Below are 23,030 nucleotides of genomic sequence, written 5' to 3' on the forward strand. Positions count from 1 at the left end.
AAAAAAAAACTAGAAATATTCAGCTCTACAGGCAAGAACACTTCTCAGTTTTGGATCTTTTTAGCATGTTTCGAGATATTACTAAGCAAGGATTTCTTTACTAAATTTACTATAATGAAATAAATAAATAGCGATTGACCTCCCGACCTCGAGATATTAAAATAAAAAAATTACTGTGCGGTGAAATTTCAAAACGGCTTATAGAAACACTATCAAATGAAGCCTTAGATCATTGAAATCTTTTATAATGACACAAATATTGTCAATTTAAGGTTTTTAATTCATCATATTATATTTTAGGTAATGGTATTGAGGATAATGAGCAAAGACAGTAGCCGTCACAGACTCAACGGCCTGTCGTGTCACGCAAGGAAATAACTGAAAATAGAACAATTTAAAACTTAGCTTATTTCGTAGAAACGCAATGTGCCGCAAATTTTATTGCACACATCTATAAAATAGCTTCTTATCTCAAGGTTGAATGATATTTTAGGGCTGGGTTAGGTGCCACAAATGAGAATTTTGCAATATTCGAGGTCTCATAATCTTAGCTTTCCATGTCACGCTTTCAGTAGTCTCGATCAGTTAGGATTATTTTTCCGAATTCGCGCATTCCAAAAAAACCTATTACTGTTTTTGTGCAGAAGTTACACTAGACTAAAGTTCTGAATAGAAAAATTAGCTTTTAGGTGCAGAGAAACCCGAGAAAACAGACTTTGAAAGTAGCCCTCGGCCGACCTCGAAAATCGGCGTCTTTCACTGATTTGGGGTCGATGGACAAAAATTCGCATAGCGGGTGGAAAAAAGAATTTAGAACAATTCTAACTGCAATTTTGTAGTGAGGATAGATAGTACTTTCGATGATAGGAATATAAAAGAAATCTATTTTTCGAGCCCAGATCGAGTGGCACGCTGTTACAGAGACGCCCTCTTAAAGGCGTAGTCTGTATTTTCGAAGTTCTTATCCGCCTGCATTTTATCTTGGTAGTTCTTGTCCAACCAATCCCTGTAAGCTTGTCTTTTTTCATTCCAAGCCGCCACGTCTCGCTGATATTTCTCCAGCGCTAAGTCGTGTCTCTTCCTTTCGGCGGCTAAATCTCCGCTGCGATCACCTCTAACTAATCTATCCAAATACTGACCACCATAATTAGCTCCAGTGAATGCTAAAGCTGCAATAACTCCACCTGCAACCACACTAACCATGCTTATACATTAGGGAGGTACTTTTCCTTCCGTAGGTAATCCTTTACCATGATAGCCCCACCCACGGCAGCGGTCATCTTAGCAAAATTAGCGAAGCTCTTGCTTGGGTCTTCAGTAAAGTCTTCTTTGAGCACTTTCTTACCTACCCAACCAATACCCGCAACGATGGAAGTAATGATAGCTGCCTCTTCAACAGTTTTCAATAACGCGGTTGACTTTATATTACAGAGCGAGAAGGTTATTACTCCATCACGGGTATTTTGCTTCTCTTAGGGGGCTCCTGCGTCACATGCACGGGTTCTACTTTTGGCTTCGTAGCCCGCCATTGTAAGTAGAGGCTGCCTGCTGCTATAGCAACCCCTAACGCGCCGATGACGTACCCAGGATTAATAAAGGATTCCTCTTCTTTTTCCTCCACCTTTTCTTCTTTTTTGGCTTTGTTCTTCCTGTTCATCTCCGCGAGCTTCTTACCGGCAGCGACTCTGCCTGGAGATTTAGCCTTGGTAATCTTTTGCTCGGGTTCCTCCGCCTTCGATTCAGCTTCACTCATTTATATCTAAGGACTTGAAGAACTTGATAAGTAACTTAATAGGACTTGACTAAGTACTTAAGGACGACTTGACTAAGTACTTGAGGCGACCTGGGTATTTCCTGAGGACGACTTGACTAAGTACTTGAGGCGACTTGATCAGGTACCTCAGCAAGTGCCGCCTGGAAGACCCTTTCGACTTCTCTGTCCTTCTTAAAGTCCTTCCAAGACGTCGTAAGTTCCTTCAAGTCGACATGCTGAGCTACGTGAAGTGCCGCAGAGGCGACTGCCATTAACTTACCGCACTTCAAAGACAACCACCCGCAGGTTATCTTAAGTTCTTGGGCGATGACATAGTCCTCGCTTATGTCCTTCCGCAGTTGCTCCACGTCGTCTATGGGCAGTGCAAGTCCAAGTAATTTAGTCGCGAACTTAATGGCTGAGTCTGCTACGGCGTCCGTGGTTTTACTTGCAAGGGCGGCCTCGTACCTCTTATGGAACTTCTTAACCTCCTCTTCTGACAACTTGTTAACTTGCTCATGGGTAAGTTCCTTGCCTATCATTTCTTTGCACTTCCCCGAAGACACAAGGATGTTGAGTTGTTCCTTGAGGTTACTTTCATCTAGCTGTGTGGGGACTTCATCTAAGAGCTGCTCAATCTCCATATATGTTAATGGGATACGGAAACCTCAAAGAGAAGATCATCTTGGAGTGCTCATGCGTCTTTAAATGCCGCATGTATTCATGCAACTGTTCCTTGCTTATCTCGCCTCCATAGTCGCTTAAGATGGTTTCCAGGTCTGACTTGCTCGGAGTATAAAATACGACAAGTGAACCTATGTTTTCCCTAAAAGGCTTAGAGACGCTGGTAAGCTGCTGCGAGAGCAACCAAACGCTAATATTGTCATGTCTGCCGCTAAAGGCGAGTTTAACGAGCTCTGACGTGCGCCTTTTTACGTCGTCCCCACAGGCAATGTCATCCAGTATGAGTAAAGTCTGAGTATCCTTAGGGAATTGCTTATGCCAAAACTTAAGGTGGCTGGATAACTCGTTGGGGTCTAAGATATCTACGAAGAAGTCGTCATCTTTTGCTCCTATGCCCGTCCAGGTGCGGTTATTCACGTAGGTGGGGCAGAGCAGCACTATGTAGTCGAAACGGTATCTAAAGGGTCCTAATAGCTGCTCTACCACGAATTGGGTCTTTCCGCAGCCGGTGGGTCCTACTATCAGAGCGTTACAAGGCATGTGATCTGGGTTCATTATATTTCAGCAAACGAAGCTTGCTTCTAGTGAAAGTCGCAAGACTTTCTGAACTGGTATATATGGAGCCCGTGGAAGCAGTCAAAGCAATGGTTAACGTCGTCAAAGAAAAGTCAGACCTGGAGAGGACGGTCGAAATGCAAAGGGAGGAGATAGACCGGCTGAATGAACGCGTAAAGGAGCTTTATGAGGAAATGTGTGGTCTAAAGCGCGCAGAACGGTTTGGCGCGCTGATAACGATGGCAACGTGGGCAAAGGAGTCAGTCGTGGACTTCATGCGCTACCCAATCTAATGTTAAGAGCTCCTAGAAACCCCCTCAGAATGTTAAATGGAGTTTAAGATATTGTTAAGGAAGGTCGGAAACTATTTCAAAAGATGCCTCAGAATGTTGCGTAGGGGTTAAGACTTTGTTAAGGAAGGTCGGAAACTATCTCAAAAGATGACTCATAATGTTAAGATGCGGTTAAGTTTTTGTTAAGGAAGGTCAGAAACTATCTCAAAAGATGCCTCAGAATGTTAAATGGAGGTTAAAATTTTGTTAAGTATATATGGACTGCTTGAAATGTAAGAAGGTATTTAGTACCAAACAAAGACTGCAATACCATGTTTGGCATGGAGTTTGCACAAAGGAGCCAATCAGTAAGGCCTGCAATGACTGTAACAGGGAGTTCAGTACCTTACAGAAACTACAGCAGCATGTTAAGAAGGGCGTTTGCCGTAGGACAACAGAATGTAGTTACTGTGCTAAGGTTCTTAGTAGCCGCCAACGTTTACAAACGCATAAGAAAAAACACGAAAGGACATACCGGTACCTTTCAGAGAAGTACGATCTGGAATGAGTGGATTGTTACCAATGCGGCGATCTTATGAGTCGTTGTGAGCATAAGGATGATTACCTAAGGAATCGAATAGACTACTTTAGGAAGATAAGTAGGACATTACCCCGCTTTGATACCTTAGAAGGTGTCCCATGGACTAACAGGGAACATTGGAGGCAGCAGTGTGCGACCTCTGGATGCGTAAGAGAGGAGGAGCACATATTCAACTGTCTCTTAACAAGAATTTAACCACACCTTAACATTCTGAGATGGTTTCTGAGATAGTTTCCGACCTTCCTTAACAAAGTCTTAACCTCAGCTTAACATTTTGAGGCATGTTTTGAAAAAGTTTCCGACCTTCCTTAACAAAGTCTTAACCTCAGCTTAACATTTTGAGGGGGTTTCTGACAAGGATATATGATAGCCTACGCAGCTGCATTGGAGGATTCCTAATCGCCCTTTCAATATATGGACTGTATTACATGCGGACCCCCTGCAGATTGCATAATTCCCAAACCTAAGACGAGAAAAAAATACACCTGCCTTCATTGTGGCAGTGCATTTCTTAATCATAAATGTCCAAAGGCGCAACCTACGAATGCAGAGGACTCTCAGGCTCATACTTGACTACGTCAAATACCCACCTGCCATCCCTCTTACCATGACTCATAACATGGGTAACGTCCTGCCCTTCCATGGCGTACCTTATCCTATCAGGCGCCCAAAGGGTGTATGTTCTTTTTTTATTCTTTAAGACCAAACGCAGGCGGTCGATGTCTTCAAAGACCACGTAATTCTTTATCTCGTAGATTTCCCCCACCACCAAATCCCTCCAGTGCGTTTGTATGAACTTTAACTCGTTAAATTTATCCTTGTCCATATATTCTATGAAATATCTTTAAGTGTGTTGCCAAAGTCTCACTGGTTTTAAAGACCTTACAGCACCACCTACAGGGAATTCGTAGGTGTTCAGCATACGCAGTGATGGCACGACAGATTTCGTCGTAGTCGCTGCTTATGAGCACCTTATGGCCGTTTTCTTCATACCTCTGTAAGAGTAGTCGCTGATCCTCAGATAACCTGCCGTTGCCTTTCGGGGTCTTCAGCTCTATACAGAATCCACGGTAATGGGTGTGCGCATTCAAAATGAGCAGGTCAGGCTGACCGCGTTGGTAGCCCTTCTGCCAGCACTTTATGCGCTTCCCATCCGAGTCCTGCAGTTCGCCTAGACCAGGGGTCACGAGCATTTGGGGGTAGAATCTGCGAACGTAGTCAATCACTTTCTTATGTAAGTCAAACTCATTTTCGATCTTAAAGACCAACTTGTTTGGACTGTCAAAGGCATACTTACCCACCTTACGTAATGCGGGAAGGACATCCTCAAATACCCAATCCTTAAATACCTCTGCTGTTGGCAGCTTGGAGCTAAATATTAGCTGATACAGACCAGGCTCAGAAATGAACACGGAATGTGGCTGCGCATTAAGGGGGCGGTGACTTGTAGCCCCCCTTACTTCATCCAACCTTTTCTTGTATTTATCAGAGACGCGATCCTTAATTGCATCTTTTGGACGCTCGTAACCCAGCGCTAGCGCCACTTCCTTTGCTTTGAAGTATAGTTTGTCGCCTTGCACTACGCATTGCAGTTTCGTTTCGTTGTTTTCAAATACGCGAAGCATCGTATATTTGAGAAATATTTTAACTCTTTAATATGCAACGCTTTTTAGCTGATTCATTTCTACGCTCAGTTGCGCGTCAGACACCACGAAGACGTAGCAGTTTATCTTAGTCGAATCGTTGGCATGTTTGGTGCGTTTAATTTCCAATGTTATCCCATCCTGCGTATTTACTAGACGTAAGCCCTGACCGTGTATAGATTCATCGTTGGTAGTGCGCATGTCAATCCATAACGCGTATTTGTCCGTGAAGAACTCCTTTGGGGCAATTTGGTCGCCAAACTTGCGCGCGACTTCCCGGTACATATCCGCGGGCTTTATCCCTTGGGAGTAGACCTTGTTAGGCACTCCGTTAACACTAACACCTACGTTGGTAATGTTAGGATTAAAGAATACCTCAGAGTCACGCAATCCTGCGGTGTATGTCTTTGCGAACAGCAACATTAACCCTGTAAGGCTGCGCCTGGGAAGGTTAATGCTTTGGTTAATAACCTCTTCGACGTTGTTCGTAAAGCTGAACGTCTTGTACATTACTACGTGATCGTAAAGAAAAGCCTTCCCCGAGCTGTATTCCATGACGGCGCTACGGGCCAGCTCTTCGCTATATACCGTTTCGTACTGCAGCTCCAAGTTAGTAACGGAGTATGGGTGGATGGCTGAGGAACTTACGTCCTTTCCCTGCAGGATGTTCGTAGTATCTGCTAGGGTTACTTCGAACTGCAGTTCACTTAGCTGCCTTGGGTAATACGCGCCATGGTTCGTGATAACTTCGAAGTCCAACGGGATAACATATTTAGTACCGTAGGCCGCCTTTATTTCGTCTTCTCCCGAGGCGCCAGAGGCTGCGCTTCTTACCTTACGTATGGCTGCGCTTGCTATTCCCTGCTTTATCCTTTGCGCGCGGTCGAAGGCCGTCAACCATAAGTCTTTGTACGTGGTGTACAGATCGTACCTGTTCAAGTCCAAAAGGGATTCCCCGGCAAACTTGATTCTCATCTTAGAGACGAGGTTTCTGCCTGCGTTATTGACGACATGACGCGCGTCTGCGGTATCTGGCTGCAGCGTTAGGTCAAACCTTAAAGCTAAGGTGCCAGGAACTAAGACTAGGTTATCCGTTAGGCGGGGTACGCCTACGTACAGCGTCTCCCCTGGCTTAGCGCTGCTGGGGGTAAAGGTGACCCGGTGAAAGGTGCGTTCTGCCTTTAGTCCGCCAACCTGCTTAGGTAGTACGTTGGGGTTTAACTTTGAGCTTATCATATATAATGAAAGTAGAAGGAACGGATTTTGACCCCACCACCGAAGAAGGTCAAGTCGACATTAATGATGAAGAATATGATACGTTAATCCCAAATGACGACGTGTCCCGCGAGTATATTTGGGATAGGCTTCGAAATAGGTTCGGAAGTAGGGCCCGCGAGGCCTGGCGTTCCTTAAAGGACAAGTGGCAATCGAGGAACCCAGGAAGACCTATTCCAGAGTATTTGGAATTGCAAAACTTGGATTCCACGGACCTAAGAACTGAAATGCTAAGGGGGCTTTTAGACGACGTAAGGGAGAAATTTCCAAATGTGGACTTGGCCCGCCTTAATTTCCAAACCGGAGATAAGGGGCAAATTCAAATCCAGTACCAAGGAAGGGATAAGTGGTATAATATCTACCAAAGGAGAGACTCCGACAGGCTCACCAGTAATCTCCCAAAAGAAATCAAAGACGCATTAGGAAGACCTAATTTGGTGGAAAGACCCTAATGCAGCGGCAACAAAAAGGTAACGAGGCGATAAGGGAAGTCGAAGGACTAAAGGAAACAATGGAGGAAAGGGAAGCAGAATACATGCGACAAAACCGACTGCTCCTTGATGCTCAAAAAAGAGAAATCGACGATAAAAACCAAAGAATGATAGAAATGAGAGAACAAACAGACAAAGCCCTGCGCGATAGGAACCAAGCCCAAAAAGCCTTCGAGCTCGCCCTGCAAGACCTCAATGTGAATAAGGAAGAAGCTAAGAACTTGCGTACCATCATAACCGGCTCTTTGGAGGAACGGCGGCAGTTGGTTGCCGAAATCAACACTAAGGAAGAACAAATCCGGCAAAGAGATCAAGCTATTGAAGACCTGGAGGGGCAAATAGAGCGGCAGCAAGAAGTAGTTGCGGACCAAACTCGTACCGAAGAGGAAAGGGAGGCTGCCCAAAAGGAAGTAGAAACCCTTCAGGAGAGAGTTGCGGAATTACAGGCGCAAAAGGAAAACCTGGAAAAGGAGTTGGGGCTTACCACCAAGGAAAAGGTAAAAAGAGCTCTGGTGAAGTATGGTATTCCGCTGGCGTTTGCGGTCGCTATTTCAAGCGTAGTAGGCGTGACCTTGTCCGCGCTGAAGGCTACAGGCGCGGGCGTAAAGAAATTAGGCAATGGGCTGACGGACTTGGGAAAAAAGATGGCAGCCGGTCTTCCTGGGCTGCTTGGTAGCGTTCTTAGCCTGGTGCTTAGGACCGGCGGAGAACTGTTAAAGTTTGTAGGAAATAACATTTGGATATTAGTAGTAGCCATCGGGGTGGTCCTCTTAAAGAAGATCAGATGATTCCTTGTCCTTGTGTATTACTCGAGGCTTATCGTCGTCAGGCCTCCTGGGCGTTCTCGACTGGGGATAAGTAAAGATAGTATTCGCGCCGCCTTGATAATGCGGTAACAAGGGTAGGACGCTCATAGTAGAAATGGACTTATGATTCCAAATAGCGTCTGGTGGGGGATTGGCCAGTGGCGTAGAGGCATTTAGTCGAATGCGGCTGCCGCCCCCATCGCTGGGTCGAAGTTGAAGCTTTGCATATCGGCAATTGGCTATCATGTGAAAAGTTATTGCCGTTAGGTTTTCCCTACTATACTTATAAGGTTCCGAGGAAAAATGGGCTGGAATCCTAGTATTGTTCTTCTTCCTGTAAGGCTGCAATGGCTGGTTGTTCTCATCAACGATTCTAAACCCGGCGTTACAGGAGAACCGCGTTGAAATGCAAATAGTGCATATAACCAATCCTAAACCCCCAACCTCCACCCACAATCCAGCGTCTTGCCAAACATTACCTACATAGGTTTTTTCCTCTAGGTAATGAAAAAAACAATCTTCCTTCGTATGCGGATTCATATATTACAGGGAACAAGTCCCCTTCGTTAGAAGGTCAGGAAATAAATTCCCTTCTAGAGACTAACCACCGTAAGAGTGCTAATGGTTGCGTGATTATAAGGCTGATCTCTTTGATCCTCTATGCTATTTACCGCGACGCTTCCAGTATCGTCCACTCTCATTTGTAGTTTTACCTTCCCGTGGCAATCGGCGACCATATGAAAAGTCCAAACCGATAAATTTTCATCGCTGCCGGGGGGCGGCTCTACGGAGAAATGCGTAGGCTCTCTGTTGTTCGTCTTCGCGCGCATAGGCTGCAGTATACCGTTGTCATCCAGGAACCTAAAGCCCACGTTGGCATGGCTGCTCGTACCAATGCAAATACTGCATATTATCAGCTTCTTTCCAGAGTAGTTCAAGTCTACAGACATTCCGGTGACATCAACCCAAGATGCCTGGGTGTATTTTTTCTCGCCTGTGTAAGTCGTATAGACACAATCTACTCCAGCTACGTAGGGGTTGTTCATCGCCATATATAATAACTCAGACCAATGCTTGCGGTAGCCAAGCCGGCTTTTAGTAGGTTATGGTTATATTCCTCAGGTATCGTAGGCAGGACCTTCTTCTTGATTACGTTTTTTGGTTTCCCTGCAGGATTCTCTACGTGCTCCTTCTTTGGCTTCTCCACGAAATGGGGAATGTTCCTAAGAGTGTCAGAGTTCACGTCATTCACCCCAAACTTCATATCCTTAGTAGCTCGCTGCAGCTTGTTGTTATAACCCACAACGGAATCGGCGTTGATGACCAAATTACTCGGCATTAGCCAACAACCGGGCGACAAGGCATAATCCAGTCGCACTTTAGATTGCTGCACCGCAAGTTGATACCTTTGAACTGACTTAGAGATCTCATTCTCGATAACAGCGCTTTCAAAGAGGACAAGGAATACTTGTTGCGTTTCCTGCGACGCACTACTGGCATCTACGATGGGGCTGCGAGTGCTAACCTGTGCTCCTAGAATGCAGTAAACAAAGGCTCCGATGCTTCGATTAATCCTTGCGAGATTCTTTAGATCAATGCCCTTTGCGGCAAAGAAAGGCGCCCAAGGATACTTCTCTTTGCTCTGAATGAAGTAAATTAGATTACCCTTTGTTCCGCTGCCTCCTAAGTCCGAGAATTCGTAGAAACCGGGATATCCCATGCCCGGCGTTTCTATGCTGGCACCAAGATACGAAGCATAGGTGTAAGTCTCTCCTAAACCATGGGCGGCACCCTCTTTGTTGCGAAAATCAGGGTTGGTAAGCTTAAACTCATTCTTTAATCGCTCCCATGCGACTTTGTCATATTTGTTATCCTTTGGGTTAAAGACAGTGTCACCAGGAAGCGGCGCTCCTAACTCAAACAATATCCTACGAATAGTAAAAGCAACGTGGAATCTTAGGAAAGGAATATGGAACATGTCCGCGGCTATGCCACATCCTTTAGTAGCAGCCCAGACAGCAAAGTTTAACTGCTGCGGCCAATACCGCATGTTGGGACCTGATAACCATTCTCTGGATTCTTTCCCTGAGTTATGTTTCATGGCAGTTTCTCTAAAGATGTCTCTGACCTTTGTCTTGAAAGTCGTAGGACCCACGGGGATTTCTAAGGAGGTAACCATCTTAGCAAAGTCATCCGCTCCACCTTTGTTGTCGTAAAATGGGTAATCCTCTGTTGTCGGTAATAAATTCTCCGGGAAATTAGGTTGCCTTTCTTTATGCTTAACGGTCGCCTTTGGCTCCAAGTCCGCATTACTGTACATTCTTTCGCCGTTGAAGTAAATCCCATCGGGTCTTCTTTCGAACTTACTAGGGTTTGCGTGTGGAAACATTTTCCTAAAGACCCTCCAGTTGGCATAATCCCGGTTGTCGTGATGTGGCTGCTCCTCAATATCATTCCCAAAAGCGTCGTACATTAGTATATATAATGGATGTTATACCATCAGCACCTCCACTTTATCCTGAACTTCCTAAGGAACCTAACGAAATGAATGCCGAAAACTTCAGACTTAACAAAGCAAACTTAATCCTGGCTTACTTGGAAGGGCAGGCAAAACACTACGAAAAAGTTAGGAAGAAATACGTCAGAGCACGGAGTACGCTACGTAAGATTTCGATAACTTCAGGATCCATATCCGTAGTGTTAACGGGCTCCGGCGTTGCTACTTCGCTTACTGGACCGGGAATAATTGTTGGGGTTCCTTTGGCCGGCGTTGGGGCAGCCTGTGGTATCATTTCGGCTGTTGCTACGGGCATTATGAAACAGTTGTCAAGCAAAATATCCAAGCATGACACGACAATAGCTCTGTCAAGGGCTAAAGTAAATACAATTACCGATCTTGTCTCAAAGACTTTGCGTGACAGAAAGATAAATGACGTTGAATTCCCGCTTATCTTAGCTGAAGAAGACAAATACGAGAAATTAAAGTCGGACATAAGGAACAAAAAAACAGTCGTAAAAGATCTTTCCGAGGAATCTCGCAAAAAGATCTACCAAGAAGCAAAAGAGGAGCTTCAAAGAAAACTCGCTCAGTAAACATCTGCTTTGAAAAAAGCGAGACAGGATTTTGTTTACATATCGAACGACAGTCTGGAAATTACGCGTAAGATTTATGCTAATTACTCATCTTATGGCATAAGATTTATGCTATTCGCTCATCTTATGGCATAAGATTCACTATCTTCTTGGAATCCATCCTAACAGGGGGTGGTTGGGGTCTATTTCGTGAAATATTTGGTAGATTACGTCAGGGTAATAAGGAATATCCTTATCCAACCGACAAAACATCCACTCGGCTTTTGTCATATCAGAAACCTCAGGAATAGGCTTACCGGTAATTTCAGACAAAAGATAGGGAATAGCTTTATAATATTTCCCCAGCTTTAATTTCTTTAATGTCTTCCGTAGACTTTGTGGGGTTGGCTCTTCTAAGTGGTCTATGATTTTCTTCTTTACTTCGTTGTCTAAATATACCGGTCGATAACCTTGGATATGACTCATCCAGTCCCTAAAGTATTTTATTCTCTTATAAGGTGTTTTCTTACGACCTCCATTGGCGTACCACAACAAATATACTTATTTGGCTTAGTAGGTACAAACTTGGGTTTCAAGCACTTTACACAGAAGTCATAAACGAACTCTTTACATTCATGCATCGTATATAAGACAAATATTTTAACTTAGTAATGTGGGGCACCAGTAAAACCCGTAGAGAGCTTTTCGAATCGAATTACGCAGGTAATACCCAGAACGACCTTACGGGTAATACCCGCGGCCGACGCACGTACGTGAGCGCGGGGAATACCCATGTAATTCCGGGGGGTGGCCGCGAGTCCCCTTACCTGCTGCTCCTCCACTAATTTTTCCATGTTTCCAAGGTACCATTTCAAAGTCCTCGAGACGAAGGAAACCTTCGATAGCCCTGAAAAAGATATACATAAAGCGCTCTTGCTCCACAAGAAGTGTACCGAAAAAACATCACCGTCTTGCAAATTGCAGTTCATCCAAGAATGCAAAGACTATACAAACTTTTAAAACTTTGACTAAGAAATTTTTTTTCTCAAATAAAGCATTCTCAAATTAAACCTGTGTACTCTTCACTGACAAATGTAACTTGTATTATAGCCCTAAGAAATGAAAACGTCTTCTAAATAAAACTCTTTTAAAATATCTCATTGTCTCCTTCATTCTGCAGTGTCTTGGTAAAGGGAAGAAAAAACATCAAACCTATATTTTTTTCAAGAGCGATAAAACGAAAAGAGAAAAATACTCTTTTTGCGCGCCAAAAAAAAATCATGAATAAATTAACTTTTCTGATAATTTATACAGAAATTAAAAATTCAAACCCAACCATCTACCGCTAACCGCATGAAAACGCGGGACCAAAATGTCCGCCAAAGTGCAGGTATAGTAGTATGGTAGAGTCTAATTTTGTTTCATTGATTGCCAGGATATCAATTTCAGGAGATGCGGCGAGAAACACCCGTAATTCATCAATGTGCGCAACTAAGCTATTAATATCTAAGGAAGCCATTGTTAAACCACGACCAAATATTTTGTCTAAATTACGTGACTTACCCTTGTTCCCTTTCTCTGTGGGCTCCACGACATTTTGTTCGTATGTCTTCTTTAAAAAAGTAATAAAATTGGTTGCAAACTGTTTGGTTCCTGATCTATTTCGATGGAGCCCGCTCCGGTTTAGATGTTCATCAGGCTTGATGTTGGAATGTTCTATATAGTTCCAGTTGTTCCTTTCGCAAATCTGTTTGATGATAGTGTTGGCTTCTTTTGCCTTTCTGTTTAGCGATTCGTCGTCGCTTCTCTGGATGACACTTGAGACAGCTACCTTTGTTGAGTTGTTATTTACAAGGGGGTACTATCGTCGTGTATGGATTAACGAAGTACGTCATAGGTTTCCGAATACTCACGAGTGGGACTTAGAAATTTTGGTTCTCCTCACTTAGAAAAAAAATTAAGTGAAGACCAAGAATCGAACTCGGTACCTTCGGCACCAAAGAACTACTACAATGCCAACCCCAACCCTAACCCTAAACCTAACCCCTAGACCACGAATTGAATTCGGTTTGGTGGTCTCATTTTTTAGTCATATTTAAACGATGTATCATCAGCGCGTGCACATAAATATTTATTATAGTTCAATGTATGCTATCGTAGGGTACGATTACTAGCCGATTACTTGAAATTTGAATTTGAATAGAATTCCCCTGACAATTCCCGTACACGACGATACAACCTACAAGGGAGGCCAACTTGGCAATTTCTTCAGCACAAGCTTGTGTAGAACTGGATGAGCGTAAACTGTTGGTGCCAACATGTAAGAGTATTTCATCTGGCTTTTTATTTATAAGTGGCTTGACGTGATATTTCATGTCGGCAGTTGTAGAACCAGGAAATGTCCAAACTTTGACTTTTGAAGTCTTCGACAACTTGTGCCCTTGTAAGTATTTGGCCATCGAGTCGCCGACAATGAAGATGCCTTTCTTTGTGCTGTTGGATTCATTCTTTTGTTTGGATCTTTTAGGGCAATAAGGCTCTTTTTCTTTTTGGGCACTAGGCTTCTTGTTTTTCTTTGTTTCTTTGTCTCGAGGGGCACTTGGAATTTCATTTTTGGCTTCTGTTAAGACAGAGGATTCCCTGGAGGAAGTACTTGGTGGTTTATGCAAATTCGGCTTGTTTTCCTCACCAGTTGCTTACTATCAATCACGTGACTTTTTGGAGTTGACTGGGGGTCAAACAAGCGGTTAGTTGGGGGGCAACTAGCGGATGCTAAGTCAAAACATATCAAAATAAGTCCTCAAACTATTGTATTTAAGAGGCTGTCTCTGTAAGAACCTCATGACCATTTTGGTTGAAAAAATAGATTTCTTTCAAACTTTGTGTGTGAATGTGCCCTTCCAAGGTTATTTCCAAAACACATTTTGTTTTGTGTCTCGGCGCTTTTTTGCAAAGTTTCAGGGGGGGTCCCCTTGGGGGCCAAATTAGTGATTTTGACTACTTCTCATTCATGAAATTTGGGCGATGTTTAAAAATTCGTAATTCCATAACAAATCATCACAACACTAAATCCTTCCATATTATAGTAGATATATATCTTATGCAAAGATGAGTGGCCTTAAAGTTAAATATGAACTTATTTATATCTAGATATTTTAATTTTACCGACCATCGATAATCGACTTTGGCCAGTTGGCTAAAATATGGCTTAGGAAAAAAAATCAAAACTCAACAGTTAGACTTCGTAGGACTATAATATTTGAGTACTGCAGAGATAAAAGGTAGTTCTTACAGAAATTAAAATAATATTTTGCGGCTAACATTTTGTTTTTGTCTCGAAGCCAGAACTGCCCAATACTATATTTATGTTTTGGATAGATCTACCAACCAGAGACATCATTGTCATTAACTTAAAATTTTCCTGACCTGGCCAAGATAAGTTGATACTCTGTCAAGTTTTCTCGTGAAAGATGGTACTTTAGATGGTACTTTAGAATATGACCTTGAATATCATCTGTACATTCCAGTAGTTTTACAAGATTTACCTTCCCTCTAGACTCTCCAAAATTTTTATCCGCATGAAAACAAACACTCAACATATTCAACATAAAAATAAATAAACAAAGAATGGGCTTCCTGTGGTCCACGCGTGACAGCTGAATCTATTTTGCCGGTCAGCGGCTTTCACTACTAGATTACTAGAAAAGAGCAACTACAAGATGAACTCAGGATGATAACGAGGCAGTTTTTTTAAACTAATATCCTCGATAAAGTTACAAGAATAATGTTTTAGTATGTTGCTATATTCAAAGACTTCATTGAGGCAGAAATAAGGACGAAATTGAAGACTAAAAGTGGATACTTCTGGGCCTAAATGTATCAACATGACAGTTGTATCGAACTGCAGATGATTACTTGTTTTCAAAGGCATGTTTATCTGGATTATTTGGATTTCTTTTTGGTTGTAGGCAAAATATGAACAAATAATCTTGTGATTTGTTCATCGATTGATGTTTGTGCATCGTGCAAATAATTTACAGTTATTTATTTCGAGTGAACTTATCGTTGTATTTCATGACAGTATACAGCATTTTACCTTACAGTTAAGGCATGTTGTGATATCAGTCTTTCGATTCCTATACTGTTTTCTAAAACCATTTTTTACCATTTGTGTGGTTAAAATGTTTTTAAAATATATTAGACCAGTTTAAACAGTGAATTTATATACATAAAGATAAATCGCATTCAAAACTATTTGCACCTTTTTGACGTAAAACATTAAATCTCAAAAATACTGAAAGTTTGTCGACCTGTTCACTTCTCAAAACCTGCTGACCGCAAAATATTATTTTAATTTCTGTAAGAACTACCTTTTATCTCTGCAGTACTCAAATATTATAGTCCTACGAAGTCTAACTGTTGCGTTTTGATTTTTTTTCCTAAGCCATATTTTAGCCAACTGGCCAAAGTCGATTATCGATGGTCGGTAAAATTAAAATATCTAGATATAAATAAGTTCATATTTAACTTTAAGGCCACTCATCTTTGCATAAGATATATATCTACTATAATATGGAAGGATTTAGTGTTGTGATGATTTGTTATGGAATTACGAATTTTTAAACATCGCCCAAATTTCATGAATGAGAAGTAGTCAAAATCACTAATTTGGCCCCCAAGGGGACCCCCCCTGAAACTTTGCAAAAAAGCGCCGAGACACAAAACAAAATGTGTTTTGGAAATAACCTTGGAAGGGCACACTCACACACAAAGTTTGAAAGAAATCTATTTTTTCAACCAAAATGGTTATGAGGTTCTTACAGAGACAGCCTCTTAACTATTTTCATGACATCAAACCAGAAAACAAGAGATCAACAAGCCTTCAAAAAAGAGCTATTACCGGAAGTGACGTCTATTGATAGCAACCTATAACAATTTTAGGTATTGGTTTTGCTTGTAAACCTTCTTCTTTTTCAAGATTAAGTAAACGTATTGTGGTAAACAGGGCCCTGTTGTCTTCATGAACTTTCTGGTTTTCCCTTTCAAGCAATAAAACTTTCTCTCTGAGTTCTCTGTTTTCACTTACGAGATCACTTGGACTCCTGTGACTGTTATGTTCCTCTCTTAACCTTGAAACTTCAGTACTGATTTCTTGTAATTGCTGCTGCAGCTCCTGTCGTAAGTTATTTACTGAAGATTGAATAAGGTTAGAGTAGTTGTGGTAACTGCCAGGCCGGTTAGGATTATCTTCTTGATTTGGATTTGAATTTTGGCGGGAAACTTTCGTAATAATGACTGGTTCTTGTAATATTGTTCTCTAAGTCGCCTCCTCAGGACGGCTTTTTTTCCCGATTTCGATAAGTTCCTCTTCCCCAATTCTGCCTTTAGTTGTGGAACATGAAGGGAATCAAGATCTCTTCCATTTAGAGCTGATTTGTATGGCGTTCCATCCCCGCCAAAATTGATGGTTTGTATTTGAAGTTCATCACATGAATTCTGCATTCGAGTAAATTTTTTTATGTTATCATCTTGTATTTCATATGCTTCATCAAGGGTTCAACATACGTGTTTTCTATTTGTCGTTCATGTTTTATATTCTTGATTGTCGCTGATTCATTCTAAACTCCACGCCACGTATTTGTCCTTTGAGTTTCACATTACAAACTCGACGACTTTTATTTTCAACTCAACTTCACGCTCCGGTGAACTCGGTTGACCTTGGAAACCGCTGACCTAAAACAACGCAATCGTAGGTATGAAAAGAAAAGAAAATGGCGGCAGAGTTTGCCCTCTGTTGTTGAAGAGACAATTCGGCAGCTTGATACAAACCGCCAACAGGAGGATGACTGTAGTAGCTTATTGCTTCGTTTAGAGTATCCTAAACCGTACAATTATTAATAAAGGTTAACTACCGGCCTCAATCGTGGCTGGCATTGGATTAGCGATAAAATGCTTAAGGAACGAAAAACAATAGTTTATATCTCATGAATCTAGGGCAGAAAAAGTGTTAACTGGCCACCCAGGTCGCCCTTCTTTCAAGGTTTCTGAAGATCAACGTCTCTCACCTTGTAGAAAGTGGGTTTTCTGTGCCACAAATAAAGTCTTTTGCTAGGAGTGTCCATAACCATCGAAAGGAGAATGTCTCATTTTGGCATTAGGATATCAGGATAAAAAAATCTAAGAATTGTATATTCCACGTAGAAAGATTAGTTTTTAAATTTTATTGCGTTTATACACCTATTGCAATAACCGTTGTCTGGGCCTAAAGCAAGAAGCTGACGGCCGCAGTGAATGCTAGATAGTCCCAGTGTAATCATAGTACTTATTTATACGGAACAAATTAAAGACATGAACATTTCCACATGCGGTTTAGATACGGTTTAGATACTCTAAACGAAGCAATAAGCTACTACAGTCATCCTCCTGTTGGCGGTTTGTATCAAGCTGCCGAATTGTCTCTTCAACAACAGAGGGCAAACTCTGCCGCCATTTTCTTTTCTTTTCATACCTACGATTGCGTTGTTTTAGGTCAGCGGTTTCCAAGGTCAACCGAGTTCACCGGAGCGTGAAGTTGAGTTGAAAATAAAAGTCGTCGAGTTTGTAATGTGAAACTCAAAGGACAAATACGTGGCGTGGAGTTTAGAATGAATCAGCGACAATCAAGAATATAAAACATGAACGACAAATAGAAAACACGTATGTTGAACCCTTGATGAAGCATATGAAATACAAGATGATAACATAAAAAAATTTACTCGAATGCAAAATTCATGTGATGAACTTCAAATACAAACCATCAATTTTGGCGGGGATGGAACGCCATAGATTTAAGAGCTAAGCTAGATGAACCAATATGTGATGGATTTTTCGCCCCATGTAAGGGAATCCGGAATCCGGAATCCGGAATCCGGAATCCACAAAATGTTAGGCTTTGGAATCCGGAATCCAGCACTCTGGAATCCGGAACCCAGGCCTTGGAACCCACCGCGCTTTAACAACAATTAAATTGAAATTTAGATCAGGAAATTGTCGTTTAATATTAGAGGTTATATGACAAATGAATTCAAAAGGGAGGAGTGGGCTATTTGTTATACGTTATGGTGTCTGAAACTTAATGTTTGCGCTTTTGTCAATTGTTTTTTTATCACGCTAGTTATATATACCAGAGACACCTCCCTAGTTATACTGGCAAGTATATCAAATATAATTTTCAGAGAAAGTATCTGAAAATTAACGATATGGAATCCGGAATCCGCAATACAAAAGTTTTGGAATCCGTAATCCAGCACATTCCCTCGGAATCCGTAATCCAGAGTCTCGCAATCCGGAATCCAGAGCGTGGAATCCGGAATCCACCATAAGTCCGGATTCCCTTACATGGGGCGAGAGCTTCGTTCGATGACGATGATCTAGTAGAAACATTGGCTGTCGTATTAACTTTAGCGTTTCTTAATGCAGGAGGAGATCTAACAAGTTTTGACACGGGAAAACGTGTCAAATGTGCGGTGCACATTGGATACTTTGAATAGAGTACAAGACTATTTGGGATTTAGTCATTGTAAGACAGAAGAAAGTCCGTGGATTCGGTTTGAATATTTTTTTACGGTCAAATTGAACCAGCATAAACGAGTCTTGTTCGCAAACCCCAAAGCAAGCCTCCGTCTCTCTGAGAACCAGTGTTATGGTGGCTCCATCGGCTCAAAAACACCACACAAAACATTATTGAACAGAAGATTCTCCATCTACAGAAAAAGTTTGGTCTCGAAAATTTACCTCAGAATACCCTGCGAGCAGAGTCTCCTTTACCTTCCCCCGAGTGAGAGAAAGGAAAGAAGACTCTTTCCTTTCTCTCACTCGGGGGAAGGTAAAGGAGACTTTGCTCGCAGGGTAACCTCAGAATGGAAATATTACGAAAAACGTATCTCTTTCCCTACACTTCTGCCCAAACAATATTGCGTCGGAAACCGTGAAAGGAACTATAAATAAACTAATATAAAACTCGTGTGAGTACTCTTTTATGTAAATTATGAAGCAGTAAATTCCTCGTCCACCCACTCGTTGAAGGTTTCGGCATGAAAATCCCTTTTTCATAAAAATATTCGACTAGAAATAGATACGTTTAGCTAACCAAAACAAAAATTATTACTTTAGTTAATACAATAACATATAACTCGTGCGGGTACTGTTACTAAAACAAGGAACGGCCTGAAAGCACCTGAAACCACCTAAAACGACCTGAAACCACCTGAAACGACCTGAAACCATCTTGAAACCACCTGAAACCAGCCAAAACATTGAATCTCCATCGAGTTTGTCGTCCAGTTTGTGTATTTTATTGACTTTTACCGATCGATAAAGTGTTTGCTTTCCTTGGAAGGGATGTATTTCATGGTAGAATGTCATATAGTCGCTACCTATACTCTCCCATAGAAGTATTCCACACTTATACCTCACCTCTCCCTCGCTACGATTACCTGTTCCTAGCTATGATCAACCGTCCCTACCTATGATCAACTGTTCCTAGCTATGATCAACTGTCACTAGCTATGATCAACTATCCCTAGCTATTTTCACCATTCTCTACTAATGGTTTCCTGTACCTATATATAGATTAACTTCCCCTTATATAGTTTAATGAACTTAAAAAAATCGCAGGCAACATGGCTGAATTACGTTAAGGAGGGGCTTATCCAGGATCTGTCATGTGGGGGGTGGGCGTGGGGGTCACAACATACCAAATTGTCACTATGACATCATATCACATACTGCATCAACGGTCAGATGATTTATCTTTGGCTTTGAAAATGGGGTCACAGGCACCCCTGAGCCCCCTAGATAAGCCAATGTTAAGTTAAACAAATTTACACGTTAAAGTAAAAAAATGTTCAAATTGTAATCATAGCTAGGGACAGTTGATGACAGCTAGGGATAGTTGAAAATAGCTAGGGACAGTTGATGACAGCTAGGAGCAGTTGAAAATAGCAAGAGATAGTTGAAAATAGCTAGGGATAGTTGATCATAGCTAAGGGATAGTTGATCAGAGCTAGTGACAGTTGATCATAGCTAGGAACAGTAATGATGAAAAGGTAAATTATACACCGTGAATAGCTAGGAACAGTTGATCATAGGTAGGGACGGTTGATCATAGCTAGGAACAGGTAATCATAGCAAGGGAAAAGTGAGGTATAAGTGTGGAATACTTCTATCTCAGCACCATTAAGGCATAGCTCTTTTGAGGAAGTGATGGAAAATCAGTTATTTATTCATATCTTCGACAGTTTACTATGAATCTTTCCCAAATTTGGCTCGTAGTAGTAATTCTTCAAGGCAAGCAATTACCGCATATCTGTGACCATGGAAACCAGGTCACGTGACCACAAGGCCGCCATCTTGGATTTTTTTAAAAAATTGTTTGTAGTCGTATTGAAACTACTTCAAAAGTCCTGAAAATCCATATTCCTTTTGATATTTACAATACTTATATGGATCTAATTGGATATCTTGGAAATTATATTAAGTTTAATTCTTAGAATATTTTTAATTTTTTGGAAAAAATAGAAAATATTCTAAAAATTAAACTTAAAATAATTTCCAAGCTATCCAATTAGATCCATATAGGCATTGTAAATATGAATAGTAATCTGCATTTTCATGACTTTTAAAGAGGTTTTGGTACGTTTACAAACGGCTTGTTTAAAAATCCAAGATGGCGGCCTTGTGGTCACGTGACTTAGTTTCCATGGTAACCAAGGCTCTTCTTTTCACAAAAGACATTAACTTGCCAGGTTTGGGGAAGATTCGTAGAAAACTGGCTTTGATATAGCTAATCAGTTTTTCATCTGAGAGCCATGCCTTAATGATGCTGAGATGGGAGACTATACGTATGAGCGACTATATGACATTCTACCATGAAGTACATCCCTTCCAAGGAAAACAAACACTCGATCGATCGATAACAGTCAATAAAATACACAAACTGGACGACAAACTCGATGGAGATTCAATGTTTTGGCTGGTTTCAGGTGGTTTCAAGATGGTTTCAGGTCGTTTCAGGTCGTTTCAGGTCGTTTCAGGTCGTTTCAGGTCGTTTCAGGTCGTTTCAGGTGGTTTTAGGTCGTTCCTTGTTTTAGTAAATACCAATAGTACTATTTTAGATCAATGACGCAGTAGAAATTTCTTGCCCGCCCCCATTCAAGCTTACGGCATGAAATACGTTTTTGTCATGAAAATATTCGACTAGAAATAAATATGTTTTGCTAATCAAACCTAATATCATTTTTCTTGCTAATAAAATAATATAAAACTCGTGCGAGTACTATTTTACATCAATGACGCAGTATAAATTCCTGGCCTGTCCATTTACAATCTTTTGTTTACGTAACTAATTCGAGTTGTATCAAAAAACAAAAATCGCACTTAAAGTTTCTAATTTAGCTCCAGTTTCTAATTATCTGCTTAGAACTACCAAATTAAGTTTAAAGTAAGTTGGATTAAGCCACTCTTACCACGAAAACCATATATGTTCAACCTCTTTCACCTCCTCCGTGTCCCGATCTTACAGATCTCAACATGCATTTTCACCTCGTGTTTCACCAATGTCAATCATGACGAGGTCCACCAATGGCATTCGTAACACTAAATTCCGATCATACCTAACTCAACAAAAACAAATGTACTGTGCCCATAGGCACAGCACAAAAAAACTAGATCCTTCATTACTTGAACTTAAGTCTTCATCATCAGTATAAAGCATCGAAGTTATCGTAAGAGAACTACTGCAGAGGTTATTCACGTTCATATCGAGAGCTGAAATATCGTGACGCTCCGTCATCTTGGGGAGGGGTGGTCTACATTCCTGAATGCCCTCTTGAGAATGTAGGGGGAGGGGTGGTCTACATTCTTGAATTTGCTCTTTGTCCTGTTCTGCGTTGAACAGCGCAGGGTTAAGAACACGACCACTTCTCAACTTCATGGTTTACGAGACTCTCTAAGGTCTCGAAGGTACGAAGTGGTGATTACGTCTCTAATTGAATGCCCTGTATCCTCTCTTTCAACTTATATATTCTTTCGGACATTCCACAAAATGTATCCAAGTATTTACTAATTTTTTTTCAGGCAGTGCTCAGGAATTTGGTAAAAATTTTCAAAGGGGTGTTCAAGAATGTGGTAACACTCTCAAGGGGGTATTCAAGAATGTGATAACATTCTCAAGGGGGAATTCAGGAATGTAGACCACCCCTTTTCTCTACATTCTTAAGGGGGTATTCAGGAATGTAGACCTCCCCTCCCTCTACATTTTTTAGGGGGTATTGAGGAATGTAGATTAAGGAATGTAGACCACCCCTCCCCTACATTCACAAGGTGGTATTCAGGAATGTAGACCACCCCTCCCCCTACATTCTCAAGGGGGTATTCAGGAATGTAGACCACCCTCCCTCTACATTCTTAAGGGGGTATTCAGGAATGTAGACCTCCCCTCCCTCTACATTTTTAGGGGGTATTGAGGAATGTAGATTAAGGAATGTAGACCACCCCTCCCCCTACATTCTCAAGGGGGTATTCAGGAATGTAGACCACCCCTCCCCCTACATTCTCAAGGGGGTATTCAGGAATGTAGACCTCCCTGTACCATTTTTAGGGGGTACTAAAGAATGGAACCACATTCCTGAGTCGGTCAAAGGGGGGGGGGAGGGGGTGTTGTTACTTCAGTGCTTTTTAGTAATCTTTTCGGTCCAGTCGCATAGGCTTGAGCCCTCCCCCTACATTCTCAAGGGGGTATTCAGGATTGTAGACAACCCCTCCCCTACATTCTTAAGGGGGACTTCAGGAATGTAGACCACCCCTCCCCCTACATTCTCAAGGGGGTATTCAGGAATGT

At 41.7% G+C, this 23,030-nt stretch overlaps 2 long non-coding RNA genes across 2 annotated transcripts in view; both read left to right on the forward strand.

The window, feature by feature from the left end:
* The window catches only part of LOC116288671 (uncharacterized), a 371,660-nt gene that overhangs the window by 181,077 nt on the left and 167,553 nt on the right, over window positions 1–23,030 (forward strand). The gene's annotated exons all lie outside the window — the stretch shown is intronic.
* Window positions 21,028–21,417, forward strand: LOC148911160 (uncharacterized). Its single transcript, XR_016119798.1, has 2 exons — window positions 21,028–21,195; window positions 21,226–21,417. It is a non-coding gene; the product is annotated as an uncharacterized LOC148911160 (long non-coding RNA).

The sequence above is a fragment of the Actinia tenebrosa genome, unplaced genomic scaffold, assembly GCF_029948245.1.
Source record: "Actinia tenebrosa isolate PJP-AT-01 unplaced genomic scaffold, QUT_ActTen_1.0 PGA_scaffold14__42_contigs__length_11649687, whole genome shotgun sequence".
NCBI classification, from domain to species: domain Eukaryota; kingdom Metazoa; phylum Cnidaria; class Anthozoa; order Actiniaria; family Actiniidae; genus Actinia; species Actinia tenebrosa.